The following is a 14,976-nucleotide window of genomic DNA, read 5'->3' on the forward strand; positions in this document are numbered from 1 at the left end:
TATTTTAAATTACAAATTACAATTTTATATTTTGAATTACAAATTACAATTTTATATTTTGAATTACAAGTTACAATTTTATATTTTGAATCATAAATTAAATTTTTAATTACAATTTACCTGTTCAATCTATATAATGTACATATTTCATCAAGTTTGACTACAACTATCTTATTCGATTTTAAAATACGTTCAGTAAAATATTTTATCAAATTCAAAAAATAGACGGTAATTCACACGCATCGATATTTCCCCGTACGAGCATAAAAATGATAAGCAAAGATTCTACGAAACGTGCGTTCGTCGAAGTGTCAATATTTCACATTTCTCTGTGTGAACTAAATTCGCGTCGGCCAGGGAAGCCCGTGTTAATATTTATTTTCCTCGAGCGGGTACGATTTTTCTTATCCGTTTTCCTCCTCGGTGGACGTCGATTGTCGGCCTAACCCTGGCAATAATCGATCGACGATTGATCGGCCTTCGAGCCGATGAAATACTGCGCGTAACATGTTCGCGTTAGTCCAAGGTCTAATTATTAGTGGGTCAGTCGGCACCAGTGAAACCGTTTTGGTCGACCAAGCGCGACTAATCGTCCCGTTCACGCGATTTTTCAACAGCGTGCTTCTATTTTCATGCACGACGTCGAACGGTGCGTTGGATAAATACCTGACGAATCTGACCCATCTCGAGGATGACACACCGTTTACGAGAAAAGAAACTCGCTCAAATAAACCCTTTGCACTCCTACGGTGGCACATTCATTTCTTCTGGATTTTATAAATAATTCAGATAAACTTGTTTTATATACATTTCTTTACTATTAATGAATTAAAAACAAGTTTTGTTACATACTCTACACTACTGTATTTTATTAAGAATTCCATCACTTTGAACATTAAGATTACTTAAAGAATATTTTGAACAAAAGAAATTAAGGAGTGTAAAGAGTTAAATATACGTAAATTATAAAAAGTATATCAACATTCACATTGAACCACAAGAAAGTTGAATTTGTTTTTGAAGCAACCTGTATATTTTAAATTATCGAAGTTTGGCCACTCAGATTAGAAGTATGTGTACGTCGAGCTGATCGATTGTTGGCAGGCTAAATCGAATGAAAACATCGAAGTGTATCCCGTGGAATCGAATTTATTAGATGGCCGGAAAGAGAAATTCAAGGACGTGAGCGTCGGAGAGACGTAGAGGGGACAGCTTGCAACGTAACATAGCGAATTATGCCGTCGTTACGTTGCCGACGATTATTCCGTTGCGTTAAATAATCGTCAAACCATGCTGGAACATGCTTCTGTCCAAGGTTACCGAGGCACGAGTCCCTGGACTCTTTCCATCACCTAATCGGGGATTAGGTGGCGAACTAATTATACTGTTACGGGACACTTGTTAACCCCTTGGACAGTATGGTTCACGGAAAACGTGCAGCGTATATATGTGCTATAATAGATGGTACAGTATGTTTTAAGTTGGGAAGAAGAGGGATAGAGAAGTATATTTTGTGTTTTGAGGGTGGGGAGTGGGATATGGGGATTTGGGATGTAAGTAGATGGGGTGGAGGAATTTTGGAACGCAGGAATTTCGGGACGCAGAAATTCGGGGCGTAGGAATTCGGGGCGTAGGAATTTCAAGAGCTTGGAATTCGGAGCGTAGGAATTCGGGACGTAGAAATTCGGTGCGTGGAAATTCGGGGCGTAGGAATTCGGAGCGTAGGAATTCCACGCGTAGAAATTTGGCGCGTAGAAATTCGACGCATGGGAATTCGGGGCGTAGGAATTCCACGCGTAGAAATTCGGCGCGTGGAAATTCGGGGCGTAGGAATTCCACGCGTAGAAATTCGGCGCGTAGAAATTCGACGCGTGGGAATTCGGAGCGTAGGAATTCCACGCGTAGAAATTCGACGCATGGGAATTCGACGCGTGGGAATTCGGAGCGTAGGAATTCCACGCGTAGAAATTCGGAGCGTAGGAATTCCACGCGTAGAAATTCGACGCATGGGAATTCGACGCGTGGGAATTCGGAGCGTAGGAATTCCACGCGTAGAAATTCGACGCATGGGAATTCGACGCGTGGGAATTCGGAGCGTAGGAATTCCACGCGTAGAAATTCGGAGCGTAGGAATTCCACGCGTAGAAATTCGACGCATGGGAATTCGACGCGTGGGAATTCGGAGCGTAGGAATTCCACGCGTAGAAATTCGACGCATGGGAATTCGACGCGTGGGAATTCGGAGCGTAGGAATTCCACGCGTAGAAATTCGGAGCGTAGGAATTCCACGCGTAGAAATTCGGCGCGTGGGAATTCCACGCGTAGAAATTCGGCGCGTGGAAATTCGATGCGTGGGAATTCAGGGCGTAGGAATTCCATGCGTAGAAATTTGGCGCGTGGAAATTCGGGGCGTAGGAATTCCACGCGTAGAAATTCGACGCGTGAGAATTCGGGGCATAAGAATTTCGGGACGTAGAAATTCGGGGCGTAGGAATTTCGGGACGTAGGAATTTCGGCACGTAGGAATTTCGGGACGTAGGAATTTCGGCACGTAGGAATTCGGGTTGTAGACATTCAGAACGCAGGAAGTTGGGTCGTAGAAATTCGGAATATAGGTATCCTGCCATCCCAAAAGAAGCTTGAAAATCTAAAACCTTGCATTCAAGCATAAGAAAATTATTAAATTTCAACTTTAAATACTTGAAAACCTAAAGCTCAAAAATTTCAAACCCTCAAACTCGAATATTTGGAACTTCAAACTTAAAAACATAAAACCACAATCTTATCAAGACCTTTTTAAGTATCAAGACCTTCCAACTAAGCTGCACCTGTAAAATGTGAAATGTAATTCTTCCGAAAGAATTACATAAGACAAAAACGATAACATTCGGAAAGTCCCCCATTGAGCTCCTCGTCTTGATTCTTTCTTCACCGCACGCGCATAAGCGAGAAAAATATATCAGCCACATCAACAATGTTGATTTAGCGTAAGATTAACGGTAACATAAACCAAACACACGGCACGGCTGCGAGGATCTGGAAGCTCGAGCGAACGATCGTGAACTTCAACTTGTCCTTGAAACATGATTGCCAAACGCTGTGACGGAAATCGTCAGACGTTTATCACACCTGTCCGCGCGATGTTGCTATCTGAGCCTCGTCGGAATATTACCGTGGTGGGTCTAATGATGTGCAATAAAGCGAGGGGCAATGCAATAACGGGACGCCAGTGGAATAGTACCGGCCGTAGTCAGACTGGCGCAGCCAAAATTATTGAGGTCAGCCTCCTTCCATCGAGATATATCGAGTGTAACTTTGATACGATATCTTTGAACGTACGAAGCGATTGTCTTCTATAATATTGCCTTCTGATAAGTTTGGGATCTTGGAATCCGGAAAGCTTACGATAACTTGTCAATCACGTGTTACGAGCATATGTGAACATACAAGCATGTGTGAACTCACATGCATGTCATGTCTGATCGTTTAAATGAAGCATACTGTTCTAGTATTAATTTGGTACAATATCTATGAACATAAATATTCATTTCTGAAATATGTTTGTACAAGTCAAGCTTACAAGCATGTCATGTGTGATTGTCAAAATGAAACACGCTGTCGTAGTCTTAATTTAATACAGTATTTATGAACATAAAAATTCATTCATAAAAAATGTACTCTACTCCTAAAAATCGAAATACAGAAACTCGACAGGTACAGAAATAAAAACTGTCTTTAGTGATCAGCAGATTTTTGACAAAGCTTGATTCGCTATAATTAATATCCTATTAAAAATGCACTTCTCGAAGTACAAATCAAAATTCGAGTAAACGTCAGTATGAAACCGCGACGTCCAAAAATATCGATACATAAAAATGAGACGAGCACGATTGGTTAATTGTACATATTCTTAAGGCAGAGTAGGAGGAAGAAACGGAGGTAAAGAGAGAGACGAACGAGCGAAGGATCGAGAATGGCCACTGCCAAAACGTCGATGTGGCAATCGCCGCGTTCTTTCGCTCGCTCTGCCAGCTCAGCCGCTCTGCCATCGTTTTAATTTAAGACACCCCTTCAAATGTCACGAATACGCATTCCGTTCTGCGCCGTCTTCTCGTCGGATCGAAAACATACGGTACGATTCCTCTCGCCGACCGAATCATCGTTTTCCTCCTTCTGTGAGTCATTTTCGACCCTGTTATGCAAGCTGGCTTGGAAAAATAACGATTCGTGGACAGAACGTAATGTTTTTTCCTTGGCGTTTGTTTTGAGCGTTTCACAGAATGGTTGGAGAGAAATCGTGAAGAATTTCTGATGGGTTGTGTTTCTGGGCCGATTTTGTGCAATTTTGCGGGCGGATTTTATGTTGAAATAGGGTGCAGAGGGAAACTTTGTTGAGTGGTGATGTTCTTGGAATTTAGGAAATTTGGGGATTTGGAAGGGTAGAAATTTGGGGACTTGGAAGGGTAAAAATTTGGAGATTTGGAAGGGCAGAAGTTTGGGGATTTGGAAGGGTAGAAATTTGGGGATTTGGAAGGGTGGAAATTTGGGAATTTTGAAGGGTGGAAATTTGGGAATTTGGAAGGGTAGAAATTTGGGGATTTAGAAGGGTGGAAATTTGGGAATTTGGAAGGGTAGAAATTTGGGAATTTGGAAGGGTAGAAATTTGGAGATTTGGAAGGGTAGAAATTTGGGGATTTGGAAGGGTGGAAATTTGGAGACTTGGAAATGTAGAAGCTTGGAGATTTGGAAGGGTAGAAATTTGGGGACTTGGAAGGGTAGAAATTTGGAGATTTGGAAGGGTAGAAATTTGGAGATTTGGAAGGGTAGAAATTTGGAGATTTGGAAGGGTAGAAATTTGGAAATTTGGAAGGGTAGAAATTTGGAAATTTGGAAGGGTAGAAATTTGGAGATTTCGAATGGTAGAAATTTGGAGATTTCGAATGGTAGAAATTTGGAGATTTCGAATGGTAGAAATTTGGAGATTTGGAAGGGTAGAAATTTGGGGACTTGGAAAGGTAGAAATTTGGGGACTTGGAAAGGTAGAAATTTGTGGATCTAGAGATATTGACACTTAGAGATTGGGAAACTTGAGAATTTCAAAATTTAAGAACAAAGACTAAAAACTTTGGGAATATAGAGATTTGAAAATGTAAACTGAATTCGAAAATTTAGTGACCTACAAATATAAAAATTTAAGAACTTAGAAATTTCGCGATTTACAAATTTATAAACGTAAAAATGTAGAATTTTAAAAACATAGATTGCAATGAATGATTTTGAAAATAATATGAATAAGTCCTTTCCAGAAAATAATGAGTATATAAATTATTTCAACGAAGCACATTTGTAGGACAATTTAATTACGTTTGGTATATTTCGTTACATTTTCCTGTTAGTCATATTGCGCATCCGTGATCCTTGTAAAGTGATTTATGGAACAGTTTCTGCTTTTTACGACTTTGTTGTTGTCCGAAGATATTTTTTCCAATTCAGTGACCCGTCCTAAATATTCAAGAAAGCATCAACCCGTCTAAACAAAACCTAAATCTACTTTTAACTTCAGGTCTTCGCATGTATTTTGTAATTTGTCTTCGAGTATCAGGCGTGGATTATTTGTGTCCCATCGTATATTAATACCTCTGTCGTATGTGAATGGTTTCGTCATTTTTTTAACGACTGCATATATAATGTTTAATAGAAGCAACAATTTATAGCTTGAAAAAGCTTGAAAATTACAATGATATGCTAAACAGTAAATTAATAAAATCTCGAATGTTCAGGAACATAATTGACGATGTTGAATCACTGTGATCAGGTATTCCTATGACCAGGAAGCTAGAAAATTGAAACGACGAGAATCCAGGAAGAAACGAGGTTATGTTTCGCAGTAAACAGAGTATCAGTTTCTTGTTTACAAGGTGAACCAATAATTCTCTAAAAATAAGAGACCACGCCACGACCAAGGCTAGTCGATTGATGTACTTACATTCCTGCGGTACCAAACAAGCTTTCATGGACTTAACGAACATTTTGTTCCGCGATGTAGCGTACGCTTTGAAAAATCGATTGTGATCTTGCTTTCTTGTCCTGCATTTGGATTTGGGACGAATATATAATAATTCAGATATACACAATTCAATATAATCACATATTTTACCTTTCACATATCACGTGAGACATGGAATGTAAAATTGAAATGACAACAAAATTTCTAAAATTGCATGGTTGTGCCTACAAGAAAAATTGGATACTGGTTTTCACAAAGTTTGTAGAATCCTAAAGGCGCCTGACGACGCTGGTTACGACAGAAACGAGTAGAAATGTTGGACGTCACAGGAGTCGTTGCACGTGCTGAACCAAGAAGTCAATCAATCAAAGCCTACTTGTAGCAAGAAGCATCTGTCCTTCGTCGCAAATTTCTTTCTGCGTTTCTTTTTTACATTTTTGTCACAGCTTTTTCACCACGGAAGTGTTATGTTGACTTATGAAATATATCTTCTGTTGGGTTTCTATATTTTATTAAATTGAGTACATTTATTTTGATTTCAATTTTTTATGGTAATTAATTTAACGTTTCAAAATGGAAATAAAATGGAAATTAACTGAATTATTAACTTAAGACAATTTTATTTAAAAAGAAGAGTATACTAATATTAATACTGTCAAGCCCTCTACGATATTTAAATTTAAATCAAATTAATAACATATTTCCTGTTCAGACATCACACGCAATATTTTGTTATGTCCTTAAAATCAGAACCAACATCTCTGAAGTCTACAACTAAAAGTACAATTAATCCATGTTCCTTCAAAAGCAGCAAAAGTCTGAAAAGATCGAGAAAATAGTAAACAGTAGCCATAAGAAAATCAACGCCCACATCTTTATTAAAGAGGCATCAAAGTATCCAATATCCCGGTTCGTGACCAACTGTGATGACCGATAGCCAATCTAAAGAAGAAAATGGATCATCGAAGTTACGGTCGACGTTAAACGTCTCCGGCGCAGCTGTAAAATTCACCCTCGGGAGGGTTGAGGAAACGTCGTTTTACGAGCGGTTTTCCAGCGGCGTCTCGTTTTCTAACAACTTCGAAGGCCCATTCACAGCGTCGTCGGTCGTCGGTCACTCGGTCGACCGTGGTATTCCTGGGGTGACACACGACACACACCTTCGCTCCGATGGATACGAGGCCTCTCTATTTATAAATGTGGGTCGACGTGGCTGCGCAGCCGGCTCGTTTCGTCATTATTACGAGTCCGCCACGGAAACGGGAGTCCTCGGATTAGCTGCACGCCGGATTAATTGAGATCTCGGGATCGGTAATTGGCCCGGCGCCTCTAATGGCTAGATCGAATTCCTCCCCCTTATATACCCTTTTTCTTTTCTGGTACTTTGTCTTAAACTCTACAAATTTTCTGATACCTTTGTCTTGAACTCTACAAATTTCACTAATAATTTGTTCACAATATTTTACGGTACTCGATAATATTTTTTGAAGACTACAAGGGTTTCATCTTGGGGGAAATTTTATTTTGTGACCGATGCAGATCTTTTCAAATTGAAAAAGTACTTCTAAGCATAACTGTATTTGCACATTTGTGTATTGTACCCTTGATTGTCACATTTTTATAATTGATTGATTTCAATAAAATAGCAACGAATTTTCTGATACCTTTGTCTCAAACTCTACAAATTTTCTGATACCTTTGTCTTGAACTCTACAAATTTCACTAATAATTTGTTCACAATATTTTACGACACTTGATAATATTTCTTGAAGACTACAAGGGTTTCATCTTGGGGGAAATTTTATTTTGTGACCGATGCAGATCTTTTCAAATTGAAAAAGTACTTCTAAGCATAACTGTATTTGTACATTTGTGTATTGTACCTTGTGTCTATTGTACCCTTGATTGTCACATTTTTATAACTGATTGATTTCAATAAAATAGCAACGAATTTCTCGTAAAATACCCCGCAGCGTCTCTGAGTTTTGAGGTTATGTCTCCCCGCTCAACATCCACATCAGAATTAGTATCAAAACTGTACCCTACCGAAAATATATAGTAACTGAATTATATTCTATAATATAAAAAGTATGCTGTATTAGAAATATATAGAGAGGAATATGCATAGTATTGCATATGTATAGAGAGTAAAAGTATCGGATGAAGAGGAGCCGTTGCGTAACACGTAGATTTTTGCGCGAGCGATTTCTTTGTCGTCCCGAGGCCTTGGTATCTAGAGCAAAACAACCGCATTGGTTTTATGGTACGTTTTATGGAACGATTATGGTCAACAATGATAACGATAATGCAGCTGGATGTAGAATGTTAATGGTGAACAAGTTTTAAGAGCTCTAAACGAATGGAGCACGAGGTTTAGGTTGTTTTAGAGCCTTGTAAATTCGAGGGTTTATCGGCTACGGTTTTATGAAGTGTCACTGCTTTTTCGGTCAGGTGAGGAGCAAGGGTGGAGTCTTTGGATAAAGTCTTCTTATATGTTTCTTTAAATTCTTGTTTCTTCAGATTCTTGTTTTGTCATCTTTATAATTTCATGATCTGATTTATGATATAATAATAATGCATAACATATTTATATCTAATACAAAGTACTTGTACTGTATTTAGTACAAAACACTCAGAGTAGATTTTCTCTTAAGATATGTAAAATTGTAAAGTCCTCTTGAGATATGTAAAATTGCTATCAGGTGATAACTGTATCGAAGCGATATTTTAAATAACATCTCCAAACTATGATACAAATTTAATTGCATTTAATACTTGAAAATATTAACTACTATAATAACTACAATACTATACGGAAATAATATAAAATTACTGGAAAATAGAATATGTAACATGTAATATTAAGTACATATGCATAAATAGCAGTATAGCGAAAATGTCTAAGATAAACATTTCGGACCACAGGTGTTCAACAAACGTTTAATCCGCTGTTAATATAATTTATCCAAGACGACGAATTGGCAAATTCTCGAAAATCCCGGTTCTTCCTGTATGACTGTTGTAACCGTAACATTAGCACCGTTCGAATCATCGCTCAGTGATTTCTCAGTGCCAATTCAGAACTGGCCGGTTGAAGCGGATACGTACACGTATTTGTCGGTACATGTTTGTTTCGTTGAGTGTGGATGGAAGTGAAAAATATTGTCTGGAGGCTAGCCAACGAGACTATTCCCGGAGTAAGTGGCATAAATAGCGTTGTTGTGGCCGTTCGCGAAACGGGAGACCACTTTCCGCGAAAAGAAAGAAAGAAAGAAAATTCGCGCTGCCAGACACGATTGCTCGATTTTCACGGAAATTCGATACGGTTTCGTGGCAAACGTATTCTGTAATTATTACTTCTATAACACTTCAATCTCATCGACTCAACGTGGAAACAAGTTTCTGTACTCGTTAAGTTCTTAGCTTGTTAAGTTAGAAGTTAATATAATTTGCAAGCAGGTCGGAACAAAATTTATGGAAAAATAAATTGACTTAAAAAGGGGCAGTATTATTTATCCTGTCAAGATATCTACCTGTCACAAAAATTATCTTATCAAGTTAAAAGTGATATTTCAATACAGTCTATTTGGTCCAACCTCAACTTAGACTCAGAAAAGCAAGAATGTCTTCTACTTGTAAATCATTTGTATCACCTTATAAATTCGAATTATGAATTTAATTTACATCCTCATAGCAGTTAAACAGTACAGGGTGGATTTGAAGCAACGAAACGCAATGTCTGCGAGGTGTTAGAGTCGAAAAGGATCGTGCCGCGTGCTTTGTTACTCGGTTTTAATGCCGTGTCTAATAATAATATAGCAAGGCCGTTCTTCCCGATGTACCGTGAATGCCCGTTCGTTACGACACGTTGCACGAAATTTGAACAACGCCACTTAACGTCCTCGCGATGCGGCGATAAATCAACCCCACGGTGTTTTCCACTGGCAGTCGGCTGGCTGCCACTGCGGGCATCGGGAAAACCAGAAAATTCTTTGAAACATGGAGAAACGCGGAAGAAACGCGATATCATTGTTCACTTTTGAATCACTCGGATTCCGCGTCAAAAACATTCTTGAACGTCTTGGATCGTTGGCTCGCTTTGAAGACTTTTATTAAATCTTGCGAAATTATTAGGTGAACATTCGAGTATTTTCTTAGTTTAAATAATTTTGTGTTCTAACATTTCAAGGTATGAATATTTTTATCTTCTAAATTTTAATTAGTTCAAAATCAAACATAACAATATTTGAACATCACAAAGTTCAGATATTCAAAACTTGCTACATAAAAAAATAATCCAAAATCGAATAAGTACAAATGAATGAAAATAGATTCGTCTGTTCTGAAACTTTAAATTTGCACAAACTAAATGATCATAAATTTTTTAATTTATAAAATTCAAACATTTCGAAAGAGGTTTACAAAAATTCATTTTCATTTTACCTTAAAGAAAGAATACTTTAAAAAAAGAATTAATTAAAAGAATCAGCTCTGATCAGTTCGATTTTCTAAGAAATTCAACCCACTGCTTTTACTTTTTAAAAGAAAGTTTCTTCATTGATTAACGACTAGCCTCCATTTAAGGAATATTAAACGGGTTGCTTAACGTCCTCCGTGAGAAAAAAGGATCGCCGAAACAATATTTACATTTAACAACGATGCATATGCAAACCTAGACCGATTTATCACTTCAAAAGGACACGCGTCACGTGGAATCCTAGTTACGAAAGCGTGGGGTGATTGTTAATTTATGCTGTTCATAATTAATCCGCTGGGAAGTGAAACGAAGCTGGAGCATGTCAAGGGACTCGTGTTTTATCAATTATCTCTTGATTTATGAACTGGACTTAATTTCTGGGAGTAATTACACATTTTTTTTTTTGAGGAAATAATCTGTGGCACGAAAATTTTCAAACTTGTTAGTCTTCAAAATTAACAGAATGTTGTACCAAATTTTGTATCAAAGATTTGGTGAAAGATGAAACAGATTTAATTTACACTTAATCTTATTACAGTTAAAAGAAGATTATGTTCTACTGAAATATTCGTACACAGTGTCGCAACAGTGAGGAGTCGTAAATTCTAATGACACACGTGATCGAACATCCGAGAAAATATATAAACGAAGGCTAGCACGCAGCGAATTTAATTTAGTTTCAATAAACGTATAGATTACTGGCATATGTATCCGACGAATAAGAAATTTCTGTAATAAAAACGCTCACAAATAGACATAGCACTACGTCAATGAGCACGAATACGTAAACATTGACGCAAAACGATCTTCCCATAACAAATAAAGCTCATTCTTTTTTCATCCCGAGTGTATTTTAAGCTAAGCAAAGAATGTAAGAGGTGAACACCTGTGCATCTGTTATGTGTGACGTAAAAATGCAGATCACCGTTTATTACGTTGGCTGCGATGGGGTCATCGGTGGTCACCGTTGCGACTACAATTTAATCGAATGATTGAAAAACGAACGCAGGAGGCATTCGAATTACACCGATGATTTGAAATTAAAAAGGCATTCGTCGAAATTATCGTGCGCGTTGTACCAGTCATGGCCATGCATCTACTGCATCAGAAAACGCTTTACATAATGATATTAATAATCAATTCCGTTACATATTCCCCTTCTTATTCGGTCCACGTATTAAATAAATTATACAACTCGTTTAAATTCCTTTGTGGTAATCATATGTATACATTCAGATTGTACAAGCACGAGAACATGTGTTATCCAGATGTGTGTTTTTTAATTTTTAGATTGTTATGTTTATCACTGAATTTCTGAATTCTGGGACCTCTGTATGCACTGCTCAATTGTTGTGTTGCAAGATTTCTGCATTACTAGATGCTTATTTGAATACTTGTATCGTTGAAATTCTATATTGCTGAATTCTTATATTGCAACATTCCTGTGTTACTAGATGCTTATTTTGCTGAATACTTATATTGTGGAAATTCTATAATGCTGAATTCTTATATTGCAAGATTCCTGCATTACTAGATGCTTATTTTGCTGAATACTTGTATTGTGGAAATTCTATATTGCTGATTTCTTATATCACCTAATCCCTATATCGCAGGATTTCTATTTCGCCGAATCCTTATGTGACCGAATTCCTATATCGCTGAATTCTCATATCGCCGATTTCCTATATCACCGAATCTCTATGTGACCGAATCCCTATGTGACCGAATTCCTATATCGCCGATTTCTTATATCGCCGAATTCTTATATCACCGAATTCTTATAGCACCGAATTTCCTATATCGCCGAATTCTCATATCGCCGAATTCTCATATCGCCGATTTCCTATATCACCGAATCCCTATGTGACCGAATTCCTATATCGCCGATTTCTTATATCGCCGAATTCTTATATCACCGAATTCCTATAGCACCGAATTTCCTATATCGCCGAATTCTCATATCGCTGAATTTCCTATATCGCCGAATCCCTATATGACCGAATTCCTATATCGCCGATTTCCTATATCGCCGAATCCCTATGTGACCGAATTCCTATATCGCCGAATTCCTATATCACCGATTTCCTATATCGCCGATTCCTACAAGCACCGAATTCTCATATCGCCGAATCTCTATGTGACCGAATTCCTATAGCACCGAATTTCCTATATCGCCGAATTCTCATATCGCCGAATATCTCTATTACTATCTTTCTATATTGCCGAATCCGTACATTGTCAAATTTCCATGTCCCTGATCCGAATAATGACATCACTGTCATTAACACATTCAACGTTCCACGTGATTATTAAGTCGACAATTTACTTTAGTGCCTAACGCGGTAAACGAACGTTCACAATCGATACGGTGCGGTTGAATGGACGAAAGACGGCGAGTATCAGAAACGGAATATCAAACTAAGGTGACCGGAAGTGAGTCAGCATTGCGTCGTATATTACGCCGGCCGATCGTGACGTAACGGAACAGGGTAGATCGGAGGTAACGCTGCTATTAACCTTGATGGATCAAAATCCTCGTAAAGTCCACTAATATTCTCATGAAGAGTATGAACGCTAATTTCAACTTTGGAAACGACCCCCCTGATTGAACTGCGCCTCTTGATATTCTATGGTGAACAAAAACACGATTATAGAAACAGTGTCGTAAATAAAAGTGAAAGCAACGTTACCTTGCGCGCTTTTGCCGTGGTTGGTCACCGTTTCGAGTCACACACGTTGCTCGATCTGCAAGCAAAAAACAGAAATAGGTTCTTTGTTAGAAGGACTGTTATAATCCGTTTCTCTCAGATTCATACTTCGATTTCGAGCACTTTGTTGCAAAAGCGTTTCTTGTCGACCTGCAATCGCTGCATCCGAGGAAACGCTTTCACTGCACGCTGCGGTGCCCGAGATGTTAATAGCAATCGCAGAAGCATGAATCTTTCTTGTACGAACAAAACCACCGATCAACTTTTGTACGATACTGTGAAATTATTATCGTTCACACTTTCTACCGAACAAATTGTAATATTCCACGAAAGTCAAGTGTTACACATTTTTAATAAATATTTCTGGTAGTTTCTTTTTTACCGATTTCGAAATTTTTACGTTACAAGGAAGAATCGCGGTCGATGTAAATCAGTGCGATTAATCGCGCGATAAACAATCGCGTGTTGTTTAACATCGAATCGAGTTAATCGAAGGAAAAACAACGGAAGCGTAGAATTACGATGGCCGTGAACTAACGGACTCGGCCGCTATGCGTTATTACTGAAGTTCATGGGTCAAAGTTCGAACGCAAGCTTCGTATATGTCGGTCATGAATGTTTATATCGTGTGACCACGGAACAACTGACCCCGTTGGAAATCCGGCTTTTCAACAATGTTCTTCCCACCGTAACCCTGCATTTTCCCGGGCTTTTCCTCGTTCGCTCGCAAACAAAACGCTCGCAATTTATTTTACAGTTGCACGCTCGCTACGCAATTCGCAACCTATTTTACATTTCTTATCGGTTGTCGCAGAATAAAACGGAATTCTGTTTGATTTCGCTCTGCAAGCACGATCGATACTATCGATTAGCGCGTTCGCTAAATGCGTATTGTAAGACTTCTCGAAACGTCAATTGTTCGATATAAATCGATTTTATTGAGAAATAGTTTTATGATTCGTTACGGTTAAAATTTTCTACATTTTCTTTTTTAGTACAATTCTTGTTTAATACAAATTTATGCAAGTATAATATTAATGTATAATTTAATACAAATTTAATATTAATTTATAATTTAATACAAGTTTAATATTAATTTATAATTGAATACAAGTTTAATATTAATTTACGTTAAATTATAATTTAAGAATTTTTGTGGCATTGTTTATGTTTGTCTATTCTTTTCAACCCCTCCCTTCTTCATTAAATATTTAATAAAAATTTGCATCTTCTGAGGTTATAATTCAAGACTTACTTTTGCTATATAAACAATGTACAATCAATAAATGATTTTTTACATTTAAAGTTTATTTGATTTGCTTTTAACTGAAGTTCAATATTTCACAAAAAGTACGAAACGAACATGCGTTACAGCTTCAGAAATAAATATGCAAATTGCGAAAAAGTGAGGCAATCGAGCAGGATAATTGCCGTGAATTTAATGGCGTTTAATCGCGTCGCGTTTCCTCGATCGCGAGTCAAGCAACCCCGGTCGACCTGGTTCAATTTTTAACCGGCTGGTCCGCCGACGAGGGTAGATGAAAAAAGAGCGAATGCATCGGCGTGTGATCGCGTCCCGACGTCGATGCACGCGCCGCTTGCATCAGAAATAGCCGGTACGGTAATAAAAGTTCTCGGAAGACGCCGCGAACTCCTCCGTCACCAATTACGGAGTTGCACGGCTCGCAACGCCGAAATATTGCGAATAATTGTTGGGTCCGGATCGAGTTACGCGAAATCTCCATCTGACTCGTTACGGTGTCCGTGTCTTTCCGAGCGAACAT

At 38.1% G+C, this 14,976-nt stretch overlaps 1 protein-coding gene and 2 long non-coding RNA genes across 4 annotated transcripts in view; 1 reads left to right on the forward strand and 2 right to left on the reverse strand.

Moving 5' to 3' along the window:
- The window catches only part of LOC100883779 (uncharacterized), a 208,539-nt gene that overhangs the window by 170,082 nt on the left and 23,481 nt on the right, over window positions 1-14,976 (reverse strand). The window lies entirely within an intron of this gene.
- LOC143264257 (uncharacterized) overlaps window positions 1-14,976 on the forward strand; it is a 113,601-nt gene that overhangs the window by 20,333 nt on the left and 78,292 nt on the right. The window lies entirely within an intron of this gene.
- LOC143264255 (uncharacterized) overlaps window positions 1-14,976 on the reverse strand; it is a 111,555-nt gene that overhangs the window by 16,233 nt on the left and 80,346 nt on the right. Inside the window, exons 2-3 of one of the 2 annotated variants that reach the window (XR_013037832.1) lie at window positions 13,175-13,229; window positions 8,595-13,111 (exon numbers count right to left, since the gene is read on the reverse strand). This is a non-coding gene — a long non-coding RNA (uncharacterized LOC143264255). Of the gene's footprint in view, window positions 1-8,594; window positions 13,112-13,174; window positions 13,230-14,976 lie in introns of those variants that run through there. The other variant, XR_013037831.1, reaches the window with a different exon arrangement.

Source organism: Megachile rotundata, chromosome 4 (assembly GCF_050947335.1).
Source record: "Megachile rotundata isolate GNS110a chromosome 4, iyMegRotu1, whole genome shotgun sequence".
Lineage (NCBI taxonomy): Eukaryota > Metazoa > Arthropoda > Insecta > Hymenoptera > Megachilidae > Megachile > Megachile rotundata.